The 20,148-nt window shown below is 43.3% G+C and overlaps 1 long non-coding RNA gene across 1 annotated transcript in view; it reads left to right on the forward strand.

Moving 5' to 3' along the window:
• Positions 1-3,778: 3,778 nt before the first annotated feature.
• The window catches only part of LOC141165198 (uncharacterized), a 28,472-nt gene continuing 12,102 nt past the window's right edge, over positions 3,779-20,148 (forward strand). The window contains exons 1-2 of the long non-coding RNA XR_012251088.1: positions 3,779-3,859; positions 7,628-7,723. This is a non-coding gene — a long non-coding RNA (uncharacterized lncRNA). The remainder of the gene's footprint in view (positions 3,860-7,627; positions 7,724-20,148) is intronic.

Consider the following 20,148-nt stretch of genomic DNA (forward strand, 5'->3'; position numbering starts at 1 on the left):
TGGTATCGCTAAAGTGCGTCTGGGCATATCCTGATGACTCAATTTTCCTGCATGGAGGAGTACTGAATGGATGGCAGATGCGAGAGTGGAACATGACTCTTCGGGGTTCTGGGGGTCATAAATAGGACCCACTGCATGTATGATGACATCAGCGGGCAGTCTACCCGCACGGGTGACTAAGGTCTGGCCTTTTGAAAGCTCTCCGTTTTCGGCTAAGTGAGCCTGGCATTCTGCAGCCAGAGTGGAACCAGCAGCAAGGGCAATTTTATGAGCCAATCCTCCAGCATGGCTCATACGGGTGTTTGCAGGGTAGACTATGGCCCCCACCCGATGTGTAAGGATGTCACCATAGCCTATTGACAGAGTGACGGGGCATCCTGATGGGTCTACTAGGTTCCGGGAGCGGCAGGGGTCCCAGACTTCTGAGGGGCTGGGGGGTGGTGCTCTTTCAGCAGTTGCTTGGAGCAAGGGCCGGAGTATGGGTAATGAATGTGGGGTGGAGAATGCCATAGGAGACGTATGGGGTAAAGGGGGGGCGCTGGAGTATCTTGAGCCCATCCCTCATCTGGCTCCGTATCGTCTTGAGTAACAGTATGTTGGCGGAGCGAGAGCAGTCTGGCCTGAAATTCTGGGGAGTTGAGGAGGATATCCCCAGAGTTATGGGCGACCCCCATGGGGAACAGAGGGAGCGCCTCAGCATCGTGGACTGGAGCAGAGGGTATCACATTAGTTTCAGATGGGTGCTCTGGGACTGCGGGCTTTTCCACCCGTGCTGGCGGCTGGTAATAAGCACCGGACGAATCTAGTAGTGGATATAGGCCGGATTGGGGTCTCCCGGGCCGCCCACAACAAGTAAAAGGTGTAGTAAGATGGCCGTTGGAGGGAGGAGTTGGAGTGGGGGTGGGATTGTTCTTGGGGGCAGGGAAAGGTGTAGTAAGATGGCCGTTGGAGGGAGGAGTTGGAGTGGGGGTGGGATTGTTCTTGGAGACAGGCTGGGCATCGTGCCATGGGCGGCCCGCCCCACAGACACAGCAGAACTTCGCCCAGGGCGGGTTTTGCTCTCCGCACATACGACACGTCCATCCTTCCGATGATTTGGCGTCGGCGCCATTATAGGGTGGTGGCTGAGGGCTCGGTGTAGTGACAGGCATCAACGGGGTTACGGCCAATTTAGAGTCACATAACAAATCACATTCTGCAGCTTTCATGTATCCGAACAAAGGCTCGGCATTCTCTGTTCCCCCTGCACCATCTACTTCTTTCCAGCCCTCAACCTTTAAATCATTTGCTACTCTAAGATGTGCCTGAGCCTGGTGCAGGAGTCCTTCGTCACTCAACTTCCCCTTATTTTGTATAATGTATTCTTTCCACACTGAAGGCTGGAGCCTGCCCGTACTGGGTAAGCTTATCATTTTATACAGATTCCTAACATTCTTAACAGCCTTCTTGCCTTCCAGTGACTCTACTAGCTGGATGACGCCCACTGCACCATCCAGCAACTTGTGAGGTCTTTCAGATTTGAACATACGCAACATTTTCTTATAGAATGCAATGATCTGTCGCGACTCAGATCACTGGTGCAGTCCACAGGTCGCCACCGGTCAGTGTAGAGCACACCTCAATACACTGGTGAGACAGAGAGACACCTCATCTATCTCCTTCCCTAACCTTGAATGGCGACTTTACAGTGCGACTCACCACGGCACCCTGAGTACAGGTCGCCACCCGTCAGTGTAGAGCACACCTCAATACACTGGTGAGACAGAGAGACACCTCATCTATCTCCTTTCTTAACCTTGACTTTACAGCAGTCTCTGTGGTAGACGAAGAGCACTCCTCAATTCGTCACAGATTCTTTCTTCCTTACACTTCAATTTAGGGATGGCTTGGAATCGACTATCAGTCACGGGAGGCAACTATCTAAGAAAAGTACAGTGACCGGGGGAGGAGGAGGTGGTGTGCACACGAGCACGCGCAGGCATGCGACGTCACTCGGTCTCACAGTTGCTGGTTCAGGACGTGGCGCGGGACGCCTGAGGTCTCACCACTCGACCGGTCACCCACCCAGATCCAACCTGACAACCCCACAGGAACCGCTGCGGCTGACACACAGGCAAGTGAAACATATAAAATATATCTCGACTTACCGTGTTCGATGGAGGTTGATCAGGCCTCAAATTCAGCCGCCGCGGTCACCACCAGGGAAGTCAACAATATGGGTCCGGGAGGGCGGCGTACCGCTAGCCACGCCCCACGTTGGGCGCCATTTGTCGGGGTCGTAGCGACATTCCACTCGTCCTCCAGTCACTCCAAATTAAGGCTATGAGCATGGGTCAACCATTCAAAGAATGAGTCAGACAACAAGCTGGTTCAAACTCAGAGCATGCTCAGAAGGCTACTGGCAAGCCACGATCTCAGCAATGTTCTGCTTTTATTTCCGCATGCACAAACCTAAATACACTACATAATGGGGAGGGGAAAGGGGTTGTTCGGGGCGGGGTAAGCCATAAATGGATTGTTCGGGGCGGGGTAAGCCATAAATGTCTAGTATCCGGCCACTCCTGATTGGTCCACGTCTCCTTAACTCAGTCTCTGGGCAGACAACCGTCAGTTGATGATTCGGTTTCATTTCTCTGAAACAGGTGCTGGCTGATACCGGCGCCATCTTAGCATAAATTTCGATCTAAGTAACACGTAGCAAGGAAAGCTTATTGTTATAAGACACAAAATGGTGGTTAGTACATAAACAAAGCATATAAAAGTATAAAAGTATAAAAGTAGAGAAAATATATATTCTTTCTTACCCTGACAATTCTATGTAGATGGGAGGGGGAGGAGCTCTGCCTCTAGCTCCTCCCTTCTCCTCACCCCTCCCTTCTAGAAAGAATCTTAACAGCACCAACTGCCATCTCCTATCTCAGTAATGTAACAGTCTGTCGTCACTGAATACCGATTCTACCCAGTAATTGAGAATTTTGAGAATGAATAATCAGTTCAGGAGGAGAAAGAGGCAGATTTCTTTGATAAGATATATTTTTAAGTTTCTTATTTTCATGTGTACTATTGATTTATGAAATAAAAATTGAAACGACAGTTACACTTTAAGATCAAAATTGGCTTTATTACTAAGAAGGTAAAGGTACATAATCAAAGATCAAATGTAAACAACAAAAGCTATATACGTTGCATACAGCATGAGATATTGACAACATACAGCTAAACTTCTACCATTACAGTCCTGTGGGTTGTGTGTTATGTAGAATTATACTTGTGAAAGGGGATTATTGTTCAAACTGCTGATCAAAAAGTCAGTGTGCTGCGTCATCATCGTTATTTGTCATCTTAACGGCTCTTTTTTTTTTTTTTAAATAAATTCTACTCTCAAAGAATTTCCTGCATCGCTCTTCAAACTTGGTTTCTAAGAAGTTACTGAGGGCTGGCCCATAGGTAAAAGGGTCGCCCACTGGAGAATACTGAATAATTCCTGCAGGCTGTGTAAACTTCCTGCATGTTCGATGTTAAAAATAAGTCATCACAGTTTTACAAAATGTGCTTTTCTTTGACTGCTAAAGATGCCTTTCAAGGTTGTAGAAATATATGATTCTTGGAAGTTGAAACACATTTCCATGGTGACTGCTTGAAAAAGTGCAGGAAGGTTAGGAAGGTTCAGTGTGATTTCAAGTTTGAACATCTTGTGTAACTTTTAACCATGGAGCATTTCCCAACCACCGTCTCATTCACTGTGTTCAAAGTACACTTATGAATCATGCTGTAAAATAGATTTCCGTCTGGTAGATCATTAGCCGCCTGCTGTCGGGTGACAGCGGAACACTGACTTTTCTGAGTTCATTGGTTTTACGTAAGCATGTGGTCGTTTGAAGTAATCAGTTTCCTCAGTGTTACGTAATATCCAATATAGATTTTATTACGTGATTATGAAGCACAAACCTGTTTGTAATGTATGAAAGATTGAAGCTTTTAACCCCTTCATAACATGGCCATTATCCGTTTTTTCATTTTCGTTTTTTCCTCCCCTTCTTCCACGAGCCATAACTTTTTTATTTTTCTGTCAATATAGCCATATTAGGGCTTGTTTTTTGGGGGGGATGAGTTTTGAATGACATTTTTCATTCTACCATATAGTGTATTGGAAAACAGGAAAAATCGGTTGAAACTGCAAAAAAGTGTAATTTCAAAATAGTTTTTTGAGTTTTTTTATTTACCATGTACACTATACGGTAAAAATGACCAGGGAATATTATTATCCAGGTCAGTATGAGTACGCCGATACCAAATATGTATCGTTTTTTTTTTATTTATGTGGTGAAAAAATGTAGGTAATATAATTTGTAAGAAAAAAAAAAATTTTTTGTTGCTATTTTCCGAGACCTGTAGCGTTTTCATTTTTTGGGATCTGGGGCTGTGTGAGGGCTTATTTCTTGCGCCCTGAGCTGACATTTTTACTGATACCATTTTGGGGTGTAAGGCGGCGGTGTTCACACCGTGAAGTAACTGAGGCAGTGACCCAAGCAAGACCAACATAAACAGCTTTTATTTCAGCAACTCACGGGTAAACAGAAAGTCCTCCGGTTCGCAGCCGGGTTAACAGAAGTCCATACACAAGGGTTGCCGTGGGCAACGGCCGCGCCGGGACGCTCAGAGCCTGATGGGTGCAGAGCCTTCCCAGGCGTGGGTTCAGCTATACACAGTCCTGCCGAGTTTTCCTGCTATGCTCCTAGCAGGACCCAACACTGAACAACACTAATCCTTAACGCAGAGTTTTTAAAGGACCTGTGGCAAGAGCCACTGGAAAACCCGGGTTGGGGGGAGGAGGCCGCCCCACTGCCTTCCCATAGCCTCCTCCAAGAAATGAAGGCCCTGCCGGGTTTTATTTAATCTGCCTTAGCCAGATAGCCTGACCAGGTCAATGCTCACCTTCGTTCCTGCATTGCAGCCGCAGGTGTGCCTGTGACTGCAATGCACTCTAACGGGTCTAATAGGTCTTTGTACACATTCTGGGGGATATATAGCATCCCTCGTATACGATCCCAGTCACTACCACAGGGGATAGATACAATCTTTTGTTCGCCTTTTATTGCATAAGTAATTCTGGCATTTTGATTTTTTTCTAATTACGCCGCTTACCGATAAGATTAATTTATTTTATATTTTGATAGATCGGATGTTTACGAACACAGTTATACCAAATATATGTTGCTTTCTTTAATTGTTTTATTTTTAATAGGGCTAAAGGGGTGTGATTTGAACTTTTGTGTTTTGTTTTGTTTTTTCATATTTTTAAAAACTTTTTTTTAAAACTTTTTACTGCGTTTAATAGTCCCCTTAGGGGACATGAAGCTGCGATCGTCTGATCGGTTGCTCTGTACATAACAGTGTATTAGCACTGCTATGTAGAGCAGAAATCACAATCTCCTATGAATGCCAGCCATAATGACAGGCACGGGGTGTCATCACAGACCCCCAGCAGTCATGGCAACCCATTGGCACCCCGCAATCACAGACGCGCCAATGGGAGCATGGAATGATGCGCCCCCCCCTACCGATGCATATAAAATGGCACCGTCAGTGATTGACAGTAAGATTTAACAGGTTAACAGCATGTGATGGCTGACTAAATCAGCTGTCATGTGCGGGGAAAGATGTGGGCTTGGCGTGCGAGCCCACATCATAGGCAGGGACACGACATATAATGTAAGTTTACTTCTTATGTCATGAAGGGGTTAAGGCCCCCATACACATGAGATCACAGTTGATGAAAATGAATGATTTAAATCATAATGATAATTTATTGGATAAAATCTTATGAATGAACGATCATTTTAGCGGGCCGATCAATGACGTCGGCCTTGTTTGATATTTTCAGAATAAAGATTGTTTGTTCACAGATCGTCAATGCCATGAACGATCTTTCATTGAAGGATTCTACTCAGAAAAATCATAATTTTTTTTGTCTGTTGTCGCTGAACTTGTATGGACAGATTGTATGACTATAACAACAACATGGACTACAATGTGTATGCCTGTGTCGTCATTATGATTGTTCATTAAATAATCATTCATGAAATGATTGTCCAACCAGCAACATTAATTACATTAATCCAATGTGTATGAGGCCTTTACTTTGACCAACATTTACAATTAGACCTAGATAAAAAAGTCACATGCAGTAAAAAGTATAAGAAAAAATAGCCGACACATTCGGGAGATTTATTAGGCTGAATGTGCCTGAATTTAGGCTCTATTCGCGATGGAAAACTTACCTTGTCACATATTTATGTGTTTTAGACAGTTTCTGCACCTCACTAGAGAGTGTCTAGAAAAGAGGCCTACCACTTCTTAGTAGTCAAAGCCACAAGCTGACAAGCCCACTCCCTTCTCAGTAGTCACAGTCACACCTCTCCTTTTAGACCACCCCTCCTCATTATTCACAGTTAGACCTCTCCGAGCCCCTCTACTCACCTCTTGTGTCCTGCAGCGGTGCCCCCTCTGCTGGCAGGAAAATACAGCCGTGGTCTTTTTAGTCTCCATGAAATTCTGGATTTTTAAAGCCACCTATATATTCCAATTTAAATGCAATAAATGAAGATTTACATTATGAGGCTCCAGGGCTAAAGAAAATGTACCATTTAGATGATAGATATTTATCTGGAAGTTGTCATAAATTACTTTATAGAGAAAATGCTAATTTTATTGGTAAACCAAAAGAAATGAACTAGAGTCAAGTTTGTATGCATGCAAAATAGGAGCATGTTCGCACTGGATGAAAAACAGACAAAACCCAAGACAGAAACAAAATAAATAAAATAAATTAATACCATGCTGTAAGTAAATAAGCAAAAGCAATAATGCATATAAATAACATTGGGTACTTAGTAAACACCGTTTTTGATCAAAAAAAGTATAAGCCATCCCACCAACATCAAAGGGGGATTCAATTTCGGGATGGTCCTAACATAATCTTAAAACCTTACCCTGCATCATAGTAAGGTTTTATTACCTTTAATTTTGTTATTAAGTGACAAAGATAAGAAAATACATTTGCAGCACCCTAGTCCAGCAGCCGTATCAGTAGTCCATTGGTGCCATATGGGAGCCCTCCTTCTACCTGCTGGGATCCCCGATGAGGGTCTAATTTGTAGGCATGGCACAACATCATAATTGAGACCTATTACATGTAAGTTGTCACGCCCGGGATGCTGTTTACAGTTCGCCGATCCATTGGCCACCGACTATTGATGTGGCTGCTGGACCAGGGTCCTGCGAATCGATTTGCTCCTCTCTAGTAAATAATAACTAGTTGACTAATATAATAATAGTGTTTTTTTACTATAACATATCACAATGATTCAGGGATCTAACGTGACCTCCTTGGTAGCCTGCAGCTTGCTTATTGTTATGCCATTGATTTTCATTCGGCATTCCGTGTCCATTTATGCTGGCTGCTAGCATGTAGAACTTGGAATGCTAAGGTCTGGATAACAGATGTGAAGATTGGAACAGTATGGCTTTTCTCATGAAAATACCCCTTGGCATTGAGTTCATTGATTTATCACTGTAATATGGTAATGACAAAAAAAAATATTAATTAAAATATTCTTCATTACAGTGGAAGCTTTTGATCCATCCTTGTCTCATGAATTCTGAATAGAGCATCATTAAGGGAAGGCGGATCTCTTTGTTCAAAGCATGAATTTTCCTAAGGGTATGTTCACACAGATTTTTTTTCATGCAGATTATGTCACAAATTCCATGCCATAATTGCTTAAAATGTTCTTGCAACAAGGTTCTCATTCTTTTGAATGAGAAAATGAACCTTTAAATGTCTTAGAGGCTCGAATCTAAAAAAGCAGAACATAAGAGGGAACAATGTGCCTAAATGTAAGTTCACAAGGTGATTTTTAAAGGACTTTTGCAGCAGATTCTGCACCAAAAATCCCATAAAATATGCTCCGGCTACAGTTCTTAACCATTTAAACGCACGTCCTGCCTCCCGTCGGCATCCCACAATGCAATCGCAGAGCACCACTGTAGCGTCGGCGTCCCTGCCTCCTGCTAGGCAGGGACGCCGTTCCCCTCACCTCTCCGCTCCGTGCCCGGCGGCTTCCTCCCGCTCTGCTGGCAGCGCGCGCTGCTTCCTGGCCTCTGTGCTTAGGGCGCGCGCGCTTCCCCTCTCTTAAAGGGGCCGCGCGCGCCGGCCTAAGGAGTCTCCGGCCAATGGCCGGAGGACCTCACCATATATAAGGCACCTCCTCCAAAATGGAGGTGCCCGAGCAATGTTGTTGCAAAGCCTCTCAACTCTGCTTCAGCCCTCAGGTCCCGTTACCAGTTACCTGCCAGTCACCTGCCAGATTCCTGCTTGATACCTGCCTGATACCTGCCTGATATCTGCTTACCTGCCTGCTATCCTGTGGTCCGACAGTCTGCCTACCAGCACCTGCCAGTCTGTCTATGGATCAGTCCGCCTGCGGACCAGGAAGTACCTGCCAGATACCTGCCTGATACCTGCCTGCCTGTCCAGAGACTCTTACTCACTCACCTGGGAGCGCTTACCTGCTACCTACCTGCTAGCCTACCTGGAGGATTAGCCGTCACTTGCTGTGACCACCTGCCTGTCCAGAGACTCTTGCTGCTCACCTGGGAGCGCTCACCTGCTACCTGCCTGCTAGCCTACCTGGAGGCTTAGCCGTCACTTGCAGTGACCACCTGCCTGTCCAGAGACTCTTGCCCGCTCACCTGGGAGCGCTCACCTGCTACCTGCCTGCTAGCCTACCTGGAGGCTCTGCCGTCACTTGCCGTGACCACCTGCCTGTCCAGAGACTCTTGCCCGCTCACCTGGGAGCGCTCACCTGCTACCTGCCTGCTAGCCTACCTGGAGGCTCTGCCGTCACTTGCCGTGACCACCTGCGTGTCCAGAGACTCTTGCCCGCTCACCTGGGAGCGCTCACCTGCTACCTGCCTGCTAGCCTGTCTAGAGACTCTTACCCTGCTGTCACTTGCCATGACCATCCGCCTGTCAAGAGACTGTCCCCGTCACTTGCCGTGACTTCCTGCCCTTCTACCCAGAGACTGTCCCTGTCACTTGCCGTGACTACCTGCCCGCCTTCCCTGGAGCCACCCGCTTCCTTACAAGGACTGCCCCTTTGTATAGTTGCTCAGAGGTTCCACCTCCCAGACCCGTTACAACCATACACAAAAAACTCGAAATCTGCACCAAAAACTTTTACACCAAAGTTTTTTTTCTAAACGTTTTTATGTGGATTTTTCATCTTGAAACTTGACTTAAAAAAAAACTGTGTCAATTTACCACAAATCTGCTCATTTTTACCTGGACGAGGTACCTACAGTGGTGCTTGAAATTCTGTGAATCCTTCAGAGTTTTCCATATTTCGGCACAGATTTGACTTAAAACTACATCAGATTTTCACAAAAGTCCTAAAATTAGACATAGAGAACCAAATCAGACAAATAAGTCAAAATGAAAAAAATGATCCAATATCACATACAGGTGCATCTCACTAAATTAGAATATAATCAAAAAGTTAATTTATTTCAGTTCTTCAATACAAAAAGTGAAACTCATATATTATATAGAGTCATTACAAATAGAGTGATCTATTTCAAGTGTTTATTTCTGTTAATGTTGATAATTCTGGCTTACAGCCAATGAAAACACAAAAGTCATTATCTCAGTAAATTAAATTAATTAACAAAAAACACCTGCAAAGGCATCATAAGCATTTAAAAAGGTCCCTTAGTCTGTTTCAGTAGGCTCCACAATCATGGGGAAGACTGCTGACTTGATAGACGTCCAGAAGGCAGTCATTGACACACTCCATAAGGTCCCAGAATTCCAATTTTCATTTGGAAATCAAGGTCCCAGAGTCTGGAGGAAGAATGGAGAGGCACACAATCCAAGCTGCTTGAGGTCTAGTGTGAAGTTTCCACAATCAGTGATGGTTTGGGGAGCCATGTCATCTGCTGGTGTAGGTCCACTGTGTTTTATCAAGACCAAAGTCAGCGCAGCCGTCTACCAGGAAATCTTAGAGCACTTCATGCTTCCCTCTGCTGACAAACTTTTTGGAGATGGAAATTTCATTCTCCAGCTGGACTTGGCACCTGTCCACACTGCCAAAAGTACCAATACCTGGTTTAAAAACAACAGTATCACTGTGCTTGGGTGACCAGCAAACTCACCTGACCTTAACCCCACAGAGGATCTATGGGGTATTGTCAAGAGGAAGATGAGAGACACCAGACCCAACAATGCAGAAGAGCTGAAGGCTGCTATCAAAGCAACTTGGACTTCCATAACACCTCAGCAGTGCCACAGGCTGATCGCCTCCATGCCATGCCGCATTGATGCAGCAATTGATGCAAAAGGAGCCCCGACCAAGTATTGAGTGTTATGATATGCTACAAGAACTAGGGAAAGATAGTAAAACTGTCCCTACAATAGGACTAAGCTGATTCCCTACGATGCAGCGGGCAACCTGTTCCTTGTGAACATACCCGACTTCGTCCTCAGCTAGTCTGAACGCAGACCTATAGATATAAGGGAGGGTTCCCTAAAAGTACTAAAGACTGGGACAAAATTGGACACCTCCTAGCAGAAGTTGTAGCGGAGCAAAAAGACAAACAGATAAAAAATACTTAGAGGTCCAAGGACCAAGCAAACTATAGAGATAGGTACAAAGCACCTGGCTAGATTAAGAGTCAAAGTAACACTGAAGTCCAGCAAAGCCAGAAGGGCGGAGCTGGAATAAATAGGCAGCAGGTCACGTGACCACAAAATAGAAAAAAACTAACAGGAGGGTTCTAACATTGAGTGCATTTACTGAACATACATTTCAGTAGGCCAACATTTCGGATTTTAAAAACATTTTTCAACCTGTTGTTATAAAGTATTCTAATTTACTGAGATAACGACTTTTGTGTTTTCATTGGCTGTAAGCCATAATCATCAACATTAACAGAAATAAGCACTTGAAATAGATCACTCTGTTTGTAATGACTCTATATAATATATGAGTTTCACTTTTTGTATTGAAGAACTGAAATATATAAACTTTTTGATGATATTCTAATTTAGTGAGATGCACCTGTATCTGTGAGTGGCAAAAGTATATGAAATGTTGCTCTAAGTACCTGGTCTGACCCCCTTGTGCAGCAATAACTGCATCACCTGCCTGGGGGAATTTTAGCCCATTCTTCTCTACAAAACCGCTTCAACTCTGTTATGTTGTTGGTTTTCTCCCAAGAGCTGCTTCCTTTGGCCCTATCCACAATATTTCTATAGGGTTTAGTTCAGTACATTGACTTGGCCATTCCAAAACTTTAACTTTCTTCTTTAACTCATGGACAACTGTCCTGACATCTTACTTTAGAATTTGCTAATAATAATTCAGAATTCATTTTTATATCAATTATGGTAAGCTGTCCTAGCTCAGATGCAGTCCACAAAACATTGTTCCAATACCCTTATGTCTTGTCCGGGTTAACTTTAGCGTTCTGCAGATGTGCAGCAATATTTTCTTTTGGAGAGCAGTGGATTTCTTTTTCCAATCCTGCAAACGGTTGTTGTTCAGTGTCCTAATGATGGACATTAATATTAGCTAATGTGAGGGAGGCCGATGGTTGTTTATTTGTAATTTTTAGTTCCTTTGTAACTCATGGACTATATGCCTTGCTCTTGGAGTGATCTTTCTTGGTCTACCACTTCTGGGGAGGGTAATAATGGTATTGAATTTCCTAAATTTGTAAACAATCTGTCTGACTGTGGATTGGTGCATAATATACAAACAAAAGAGTGCAACAGCACTCTGTAAGCACTAAGATTTATGCATACATTGAATATATAAAATTTTGAATTGCATTATTGCTGTATATAATATACTTAGAAAAATAAAGGTATTTAGCGCATAAATTGGCCAATTTATGAGAGCCCACCAGCTATGACAGGGTGTACCTTTCTTTGATGGCACCTTGACCTAATATTTCTCAAACATGCCTCTCCCAGGCTAAAATTCTACAAATTTAAAGAGCAGGTAGGATATAGCACTAATTAGAAATAGCCGAAGGAGGAGTGCACAGAAAAGGCAGTCACCACCTCAAATTGTATATTCCAAAAACGACCTCCAGAGGCGCTGGTCATTTTTTTGCTTCTTTTTTTTTTTTTTGCAGTAATGCAGTCCAAATTTCATATATTCAATGTTTGCATACATCTTAGCGTTTACAGAATGCTGCTGTATTCTTTCGTTTGTATATTATGTAGTCATAGCATCTTGCACCAATTCACACTTACGTAGGTGCTGGTCAGTGTTTTGTTGATTATTGGAGTCCAAACTCTTTAGCGATGGTTTTGTAACCTTTTCCAACCAACTATCAACAACTGCCGAGCATCAACAACTCTTCATCGGAAGTACTCAGAAATCTTTTGTTATGCGTCCGAGTTCAAACCTTTGAGCCTTTGCTTTGTCGTTGGCTTGTCTGTCCGTCAGTCACAGCAGACAAACCTTTTCTCCAGGTGTTTAGTTTCTGTTACCCTTCCTTTAGTCTTTTTAAGTTAACAGGTGTTTTCATTTACTCATTTGTCTGCCCTATCACCTTTCGGGTGCGACTTTATATACTTTTCCACTGCTGATATTTCCTGCTGGTGATATTCTCATTTGTCCAGCCATACTGCTGTAGTTTAAGCCAGTCAGTGAAAGACCAGCTAGGGTTTATCTGCCTGTTGTTTTTGTTCTTTACCCTGCACCTATCTTCTATTTCTTTTTAGGAAGTAGGCGGCATATTCTCTAACAGTACATACTTAATCCTTTATTTTGTATTCCTTGTTTTTTTTCTCATTCTGGGATCGCTTTCTATTTCAGCACATTTTCCCTTCTGTAGATAATTTGCACTCTGCTCTGCCAGCCAGTTCTATAGGAGGAATGTGAAATGCTCGACGGCCTTTTAGGCAGCATAGGTCCAAGTTGCCATAATCTAGTCTGTGGTGAGGGCTATCTCAGCTCATGCAGGAACCACGAGGGACTGCGGGGTCAGGATCTCTCGTCTGTACAAGAACCGGCAGGGTCAGTTGCAGTTTTTAGTGTGTTAACTTTTTTCCCTAGTGAGTTGCTACATTATCATAACATCTTTTTTGTTCATCCCATGATACACTTCCCCAAACATATGTTGTGAACATCAGACTTTGATAGATATCTGTTCTTTATGTAAAACAGGTCACCCGCTCTCACATGATTATTATCCCATTGCTTGAAAACATCAGACTATAAATTCACCTCCAAATTGTCTGCTAATCCTAAAGGTTTACATACTATTGCCACTCAAAGAGGTGATATTGGTTCACTTTTCTAAGTTAAAAAATGCCAAAGTCCAATATTTTTGACTCATTTTATTTGATTCTGTTTATCTATTTTTAGGACTTGTGTAAAAATCTGATGTAATTTTAGGTAAATTTTTTGCAGAAATGTTGAAGATTCTGAAGGGTTGCGAAACCTTCAAGCATTACTATATAATGAAAAAAAAGAACACATAAAAATGATGTAAAGTAACTAAATTGCACTGACCGAGGCAGCTGCATTGTCAATTATCAGAAACAATAATAATATTTGTTTCATAATCATTTTCATTTGCATTTTCAAAGCAGAAAAAGATCACGGAATTTCAATGAGACCAGAAACCAGAGTAAGAAATTATTATAATAGGTGCAAAATACAGATGAGGTATATCTCTAAACTGTTACTTTGGTTATAAGTTAATAGGTTGGTGCGCCTTCAAACATTCTTAGACACGTCACAAAATAATTCACAATGAGGTCATTAGTGAGAATCCATGGGTTGAGAACTCAACAGTCATTGTACAGTAATGTAGGAACCTTGACACTGTGACTTGCACTGCTATTCCATGGAAACTTTGAGATTGTTGTATCTCTCAGCAAAGCTGATTGCTTTCCCTTGAAAAGTCAATGGATAGTTAATGCTTCTCCCAAGAAAGTCTCAGAATAAGGAGTCAAACACACAAGCACTATTATGGCTCTATATAATCTTTAAAGCGAACCTGACAGTAGATTCATGTTGCCTGAACCATGGACAGCATGAATCACATACTGTCTTCGTTATTGCACCGTGTATGTTTACTCTGAAACACTGCAGCTTTCCAGAGAAAACATAAACTGGTCAGGGACTATGCATCTCAGATACCTAGTGCAAGGCAGGTCCCTGGCAGCTTCCTCTAGACTTATAGGTCTCTCCTTTTACACAAACACTAATGAGACCTGTGAGTGTCAGGTAGCAGGGCAGAGACATGCCTCTTGAATTAGTTATCTGAGACACATAGTGGCTGCTTTTAAACTATGTTTTTTCTGAAACGCTGCAGCATACATAGCTGGAATAACTCAGCCAGTGTCTGGTACATGCTGCTTTTGGTTCGGGGAGCATGAATCTCTTGTTGTGTTCCCTTTAAAAAAGGACCTGTCATATGGTAAAAAAATGGTGTCGTACACCTTTTTAAAGATCCCATGATCCTCTGCTGCTCTTTTCCTTGTTTTGCTGTCACTCCATTGTGCCACATTTGTTTCTTTTGGAGCACTATATGCAAATTTCAGCTTGTAATCCAACTGGGCGTTTCTCCAGAGTCTTTTCTGGGACCGGGTGCTTTTTCTCTCCCAGACGCTGATAATCATAGCTCAACAGCAATCTCACAAGATCAGCCTGTTCTAGCGAGACTGTAAGGAGACAAGCTGGCGTGGACATACACCAGGCACATTGGAGGCAGGCAGCGGCGGGAGAAGATCGTCTTTGGAGCTTGCACAACTGTGACAGGACCGGCTTGAGAAAAGATGTGAGTAATAACATCCCCTTAGCGATGAACATGCCTATTTTGTGCATGTCAGCCCCCTGATAACAAGCATTTTACACCTCATTAGCCCATGTACCTGCATAACAATTAATTGCCCTGGGCAGTGAGCAGCTTAACCCATGCTCCTTTCTTTTGGAGTTGGTGCAGTGTGTCGGCCATTGTTGCTTTGGTTTTGTGCTTGTGGGGCGGCGTGGCCTGGAATCATGGGGACTCGGTCTTGCAGCATGGGTGCTGTGAGGCACCAGGTCGCCCGCCCTGCTGGTGCATTGTCGCTGTGGCGGTGGTTGGCGCACGGCTCCGCTCCCATTCAGGTAGGAAATGTTAGGACCCACTACGAGGTTTGCCGTGACTTGGCAGTGGGCTTCATACAGTCTGATCAGAATGTTAAACTAAGAACCTCATGTTCAGTTATATATATTTTTGCCGAGAGGCATTAGATCAAATGCATGATTTTTGGAGTTGCGGTCCATGCTTCTTTTTTTGCATTGAATATTGCTGGCATTATGTCAGTGCACTCCATTCGCCTGGCCAAAGAGCAGTAGCGGCTGCTCATCTTTGCTGGCATTATGTCAGTGGACCCCATCTCCCTTGACAAAAAGTAATAGCTGCCACACATCATTGATGACATTATGCCAGTAGATGCCCCAGAGCAACAAGCTTCAGTGCCCTTACATCACTGTTGGCATTATGCCTGCAGCCCCCATCCCATGGGTAACGAATAGTAGTGGCCACACATTATTGCTGGCATCGTAGTAGTGGCCATACACCCTTGGTATCAACCTCTATTGTAAATATATTAATATTTGCTTTTTGTTTTTGCCCCAGCATACCTCCATTGTCAATAATGCTAAAAATGATGACGGTACACCATTTTTTTTTAAACTTTAGACTGATAATTTGGTTCTTGTGGAAATGGAAGCAGTATATATTCCACCACCAGTCAGTGCAACCCTTTTAAAAAAAATGATGGTCCTTCTGACACTTAATCTTTATTTTTTATATAGCGCTAACATATTCCGCAGCGCTTTACATACATTATCGTTGCTGTCCCCATTGGGGCTCACAATCTAGATTTCCTATCAGTATGTCTATGGAGTGTGGGAGGAAACCGGAGAACCTGGAGGAAACCCATGCAAACACAGGGAGAACATACAAACTCCTTGCAGATGTTGTCCTTGGTGGGATTTAAACCCAGGACCCCAGCGTTGCAAGGCTGCACTGCTAACCACTGTGCCACCCCTGTACTCCTTTATAGTTTTTTAGACTAATAATTTTTTTCAGCTGGTATGGTTGAAAGTTCACCTACAGTCCAAGTACAGCACTCCAGATGATCCTAAAAAAAGTTTCCTTGACAATCATCTGAATGAAGTTGCGACAGAAGAGTGTTAGGAGGAAACTCTTAAGCCCCTGTCTCACATAGCGAGATCGCTAGCGAGATCCCTACTGTGTCACGGTTTTGGTGACGCAACAGCGACCTCACCAGCGATTTCGCTATGTGTGACACTTTGCAACGATCAGGCCCCTGCTGTGAGGTCGCTGATCGCTGCAAAGTGTCCTGGACCATTTTTTGGTCGTTGCTCTCCCGCTGGTCAGCACACATCGCTGTGTGTGACAAGCGGGAGCAGCGATCAGGCTGGTAACTATGGTAAACATCGGGTTACTAGGGACACGCGCACTTAGTAACCCACTGTTTATCATGGTTACGAGCCTGCTAAAGTGAGCGGTAACCTCCCGCTCACTGTAGCAGAGTGGTAACCATGATAAACAACGGGTTACTAGGAGCGCGTGTGCCCCTAGTAACCCGATGTTTACCATAGTTACCAGCCTGCTCCTGCTTCAGCAGGCTCGTAACCAGGAGCAGGACATCGTGGAAAGATTCTTTCCACAATGTCGCTGCTCCCCTGATCGTTGGTGAGCCTGCCTGTTTGACAGCTCACCAGCGACCACATAGCGACGCAGCAGCGATCCCTGACAGGTCGTATCGTTGTCGGGATCGTTGCAGCATCGCTAAGTGTGACGGGGCCTTAAAGAGCGTTAGATTGAGCAATTCTTCATGGTAATTTTGTGATAATTGTGTCACCATGCTTAACCCAATACAATCAATATGTTGCAGAGAAATTGACAATGTGAATCCATTTACAGATATTATCTGTGATACTACCATGATTATTTCAAACAATTCTGGACCAAGAACATGTACATATTTCAATGCATGTATTCTGAGAAATTTGACACCTTCCTGATAAGGATTTGAATAGGCAATTATATTTATGGAGAATGCAATTTTTATTCTTGCTAATAACCAATGAGTACAAATATGCTTTTTATTCTTTGTTTTTGCATTAAAGTCATATTCATATAAAGTTTTAGTGACAGTTTAGTTACATCATCACATTTAATATAATAAGAATTTAACGTGGCTATGTCGGAAGCATGATCTGCCCATGCAAAGTCTACACTATTGTTTCAAACTTTCTTGTAGTATCCCATTCCTCCCAATCTACCAAAAAAAAACCTTCAAAAGTTTAACATTTTCTAGTTAGTTTACTGAAAACTGTCTCTGTCCCTGCAATGTCAAAGTCACTATTTTCTAGTTGTTGGATGTAATCCCCATTGTGTTAAAAAAATCTTTGGACAAAACATTGTAAAGACTTACAAAATTTTATTTCAGAAGGTACAGTGTGGGTGGTGTCAGTCACTTCAGTAAACTGGTCTACCCATAGTCTTTATTTATTTTACTCGCATATATAGCCGCATTAATTTCCACAGCGCTTTACAGACATCATCATCACTGTACCCGTTGGGGCTTACATTCTATATTTCCTATCAGTATGTCTTTGGTTTGTGGACGGAAACCAGAGAACCCGGAGGAAACCCACACAAACCCAGGACTCCAGTTCTGTAAGGGTACAGTGCTAACCACTGAGCCATGGTGCTGCCCATAATATACATGAAGCTGATTAAGAATGCAAATAAACTGTTAGGGTATGTGCACACGATGCAGAAATGCTCAGGATTTTTTCCTGAGCGTTTCTGCATCTCTCTGGCAGGAAAAAACGCATGCGGATTGTACATGCGGTTTCCTGCCAGGGACATGCGGAAATGAAGCGGTCTTCACTTTCATTTCCGCATGCGGGTTGACAAGCGCTTCCCAAGCGATTTTAGCATCACTTGGAAAGTGCTTGTCAACTTTACACTATATAAATCCATGCAACCGGCATGGATTTATATAGTGTGTGAATGTCAAAAAATAAAAAATAAATATATACTTTACCCTCTGATGGCCCCCGGTGTCCGGCTTCGCTCGGTCCCGGCTGCCGGCAGTGAAGACTTTAGGACCTTCCGACGTCAGCGTCACGTGACCCGTCACATGACTCTGACGTCAGCGAAGGTCCTTCTTCATTCAACTCCGAAGTTCCGCGAACCAAGCAGGAGCGCTGCGCGGGCCGTCAGAAGTAGAGATGAGCGTTGTTCTACTCAAACTGTTCGCCAATCTCAAATTCGAGCTGTTTTGGGCGGTGTTCGAGCCGTTCGGCGAACACGAACAATTTGAGAAAAATTCGGCTGTTCGAGGTTATGTTCGATAACTGTTCGTGCACCAAAATCATAACTGGATTTTTTCTCAGTAATGATGAAAATTAATGTTAATACGCAGTTTGAGTGTACAGCGGGGTGGGGGGAGGGGCAGGGGATGGATCTCTGCAGGAACAATGAAGATCTCCATTTTTTTTTCTCTTTCCCGCATTTACAGTGGGGAGGTGCAATCTGTCAGCCTATCAGCAGCGCACACACGGAGCGAAGTGCTTTATTTCACACAAGCAAGGGCATGTGTCATTGGCAGTGTATGTCACATGTCCTTGCCCTATAAGACCAAGCCATTTTCCCCGTCGCCACCATTTTCTCACTGCTGCAGCTGCGTGCTAGACGGCACCGCTGTTGCTGTGTGCGCTATACCTTGTTAATTTCAAGCCAATTTTCGCACAAATCTACAGATAGCTTGGGAGTAGGGAATGGTTGTGATTGCAGTCCTTTTAAGGACTAGGTTACAGCATTTCCTACGACTTTTATCAGGCAGGTCTGTGCTCTTAAATAGATAGGTTGTGGGAGTAAAGACTAATTGTAATTGGAGTCCTTTTCAGGACTAGGTTACATCAGTTCCTATCAGTTTTTGCCAGGCAGGTCTGTGCCAGTGCTGTGCAAGTTTTTTCACAGCATTTGGCTGAATCTAGCAAAGCTAATCCTTTTTGGCCTATTGCAGAGTGTGTTAGTCAGTGGAGTAGCCTATCTGTGTTGCAAGATATACCACCTGTGTATAGAATACCAATTTTTTTACTGCACCTAGTGAAGTAAAATCTTTTGGGCATAGCATCATTCTATTAGTCCACCTATACTGACCTCCATCAGGTTGCAAACTGAATATAATTTTTTTCTGCATCTAGCTCTGAAAAAATATTGGGCTTCTAGCTGTGTGTGGGTCTTGTTCTATTAATCCATCTATACTGACCTCCATCAGGTTGCAAACTGAATATAATTTTTTTCTGCATCTAGCTCTGAAAAAATATTGGGCTTCTAGCTGTGTGTGGGTCTTGTTCTATTAATCCATCTATACTGACCTCCATCAGGTTGCAAACTGAATATAATTTTTTTCTGCATCTAGCTCTGAAAAAAATATTGGGCTTCTAGCTGTGTGTGGGTCTTGCTCTATTAATCCATCTATACTGACCTCCATCAGGTTGCAAACTGAATAAAAAAATTTTCTGCATCTAGCTCTGAAAAAATATTTGGCCTTCTAGCAGTGTGTGGGACTTGTTCTATTAGTCCACCTATACTGACCTCCATCAGGTTGCAAACTGAATATATTTTTTTCTGCATCTACCTCTGAAAAAATATTGGGCTTCTAGCTGTGTGTGGGACTTGTTGTATTAGTCCATCTATACTGACCTCCATCAGGTTGCAAACTGAATATATTTTTTTCTGCATCTACCTCTGAAAAAATATTGGGCTTCTAGCTGTGTGTGGGTCTTGTTCTATTAATCCATCTATACTGACCTCCATCAGGTTGCAAACTGAATATAATTTTTTTCTGCATCTAGCTCTGAAAAAATATTGGGCTTCTAGCTGTGTGTGGGTCTTGTTCTATTAATCCATCTATACTGACCTCCATCAGGTTGCAAACTGAATATAATTTTTTTCTGCATCTAGCTCTGAAAAAATATTGGGCTTCTAGCTGTGTGTGGGTCTTGTTCTATTAATCCATCTATACTGACC

The sequence above is a fragment of the Phyllobates terribilis genome, unplaced genomic scaffold, assembly GCF_046119375.1.
Source record: "Phyllobates terribilis strain yellow unplaced genomic scaffold, ASM4611937v1 Scaffold_11__3_contigs__length_659146591, whole genome shotgun sequence".
Lineage (NCBI taxonomy): Eukaryota > Metazoa > Chordata > Amphibia > Anura > Dendrobatidae > Phyllobates > Phyllobates terribilis.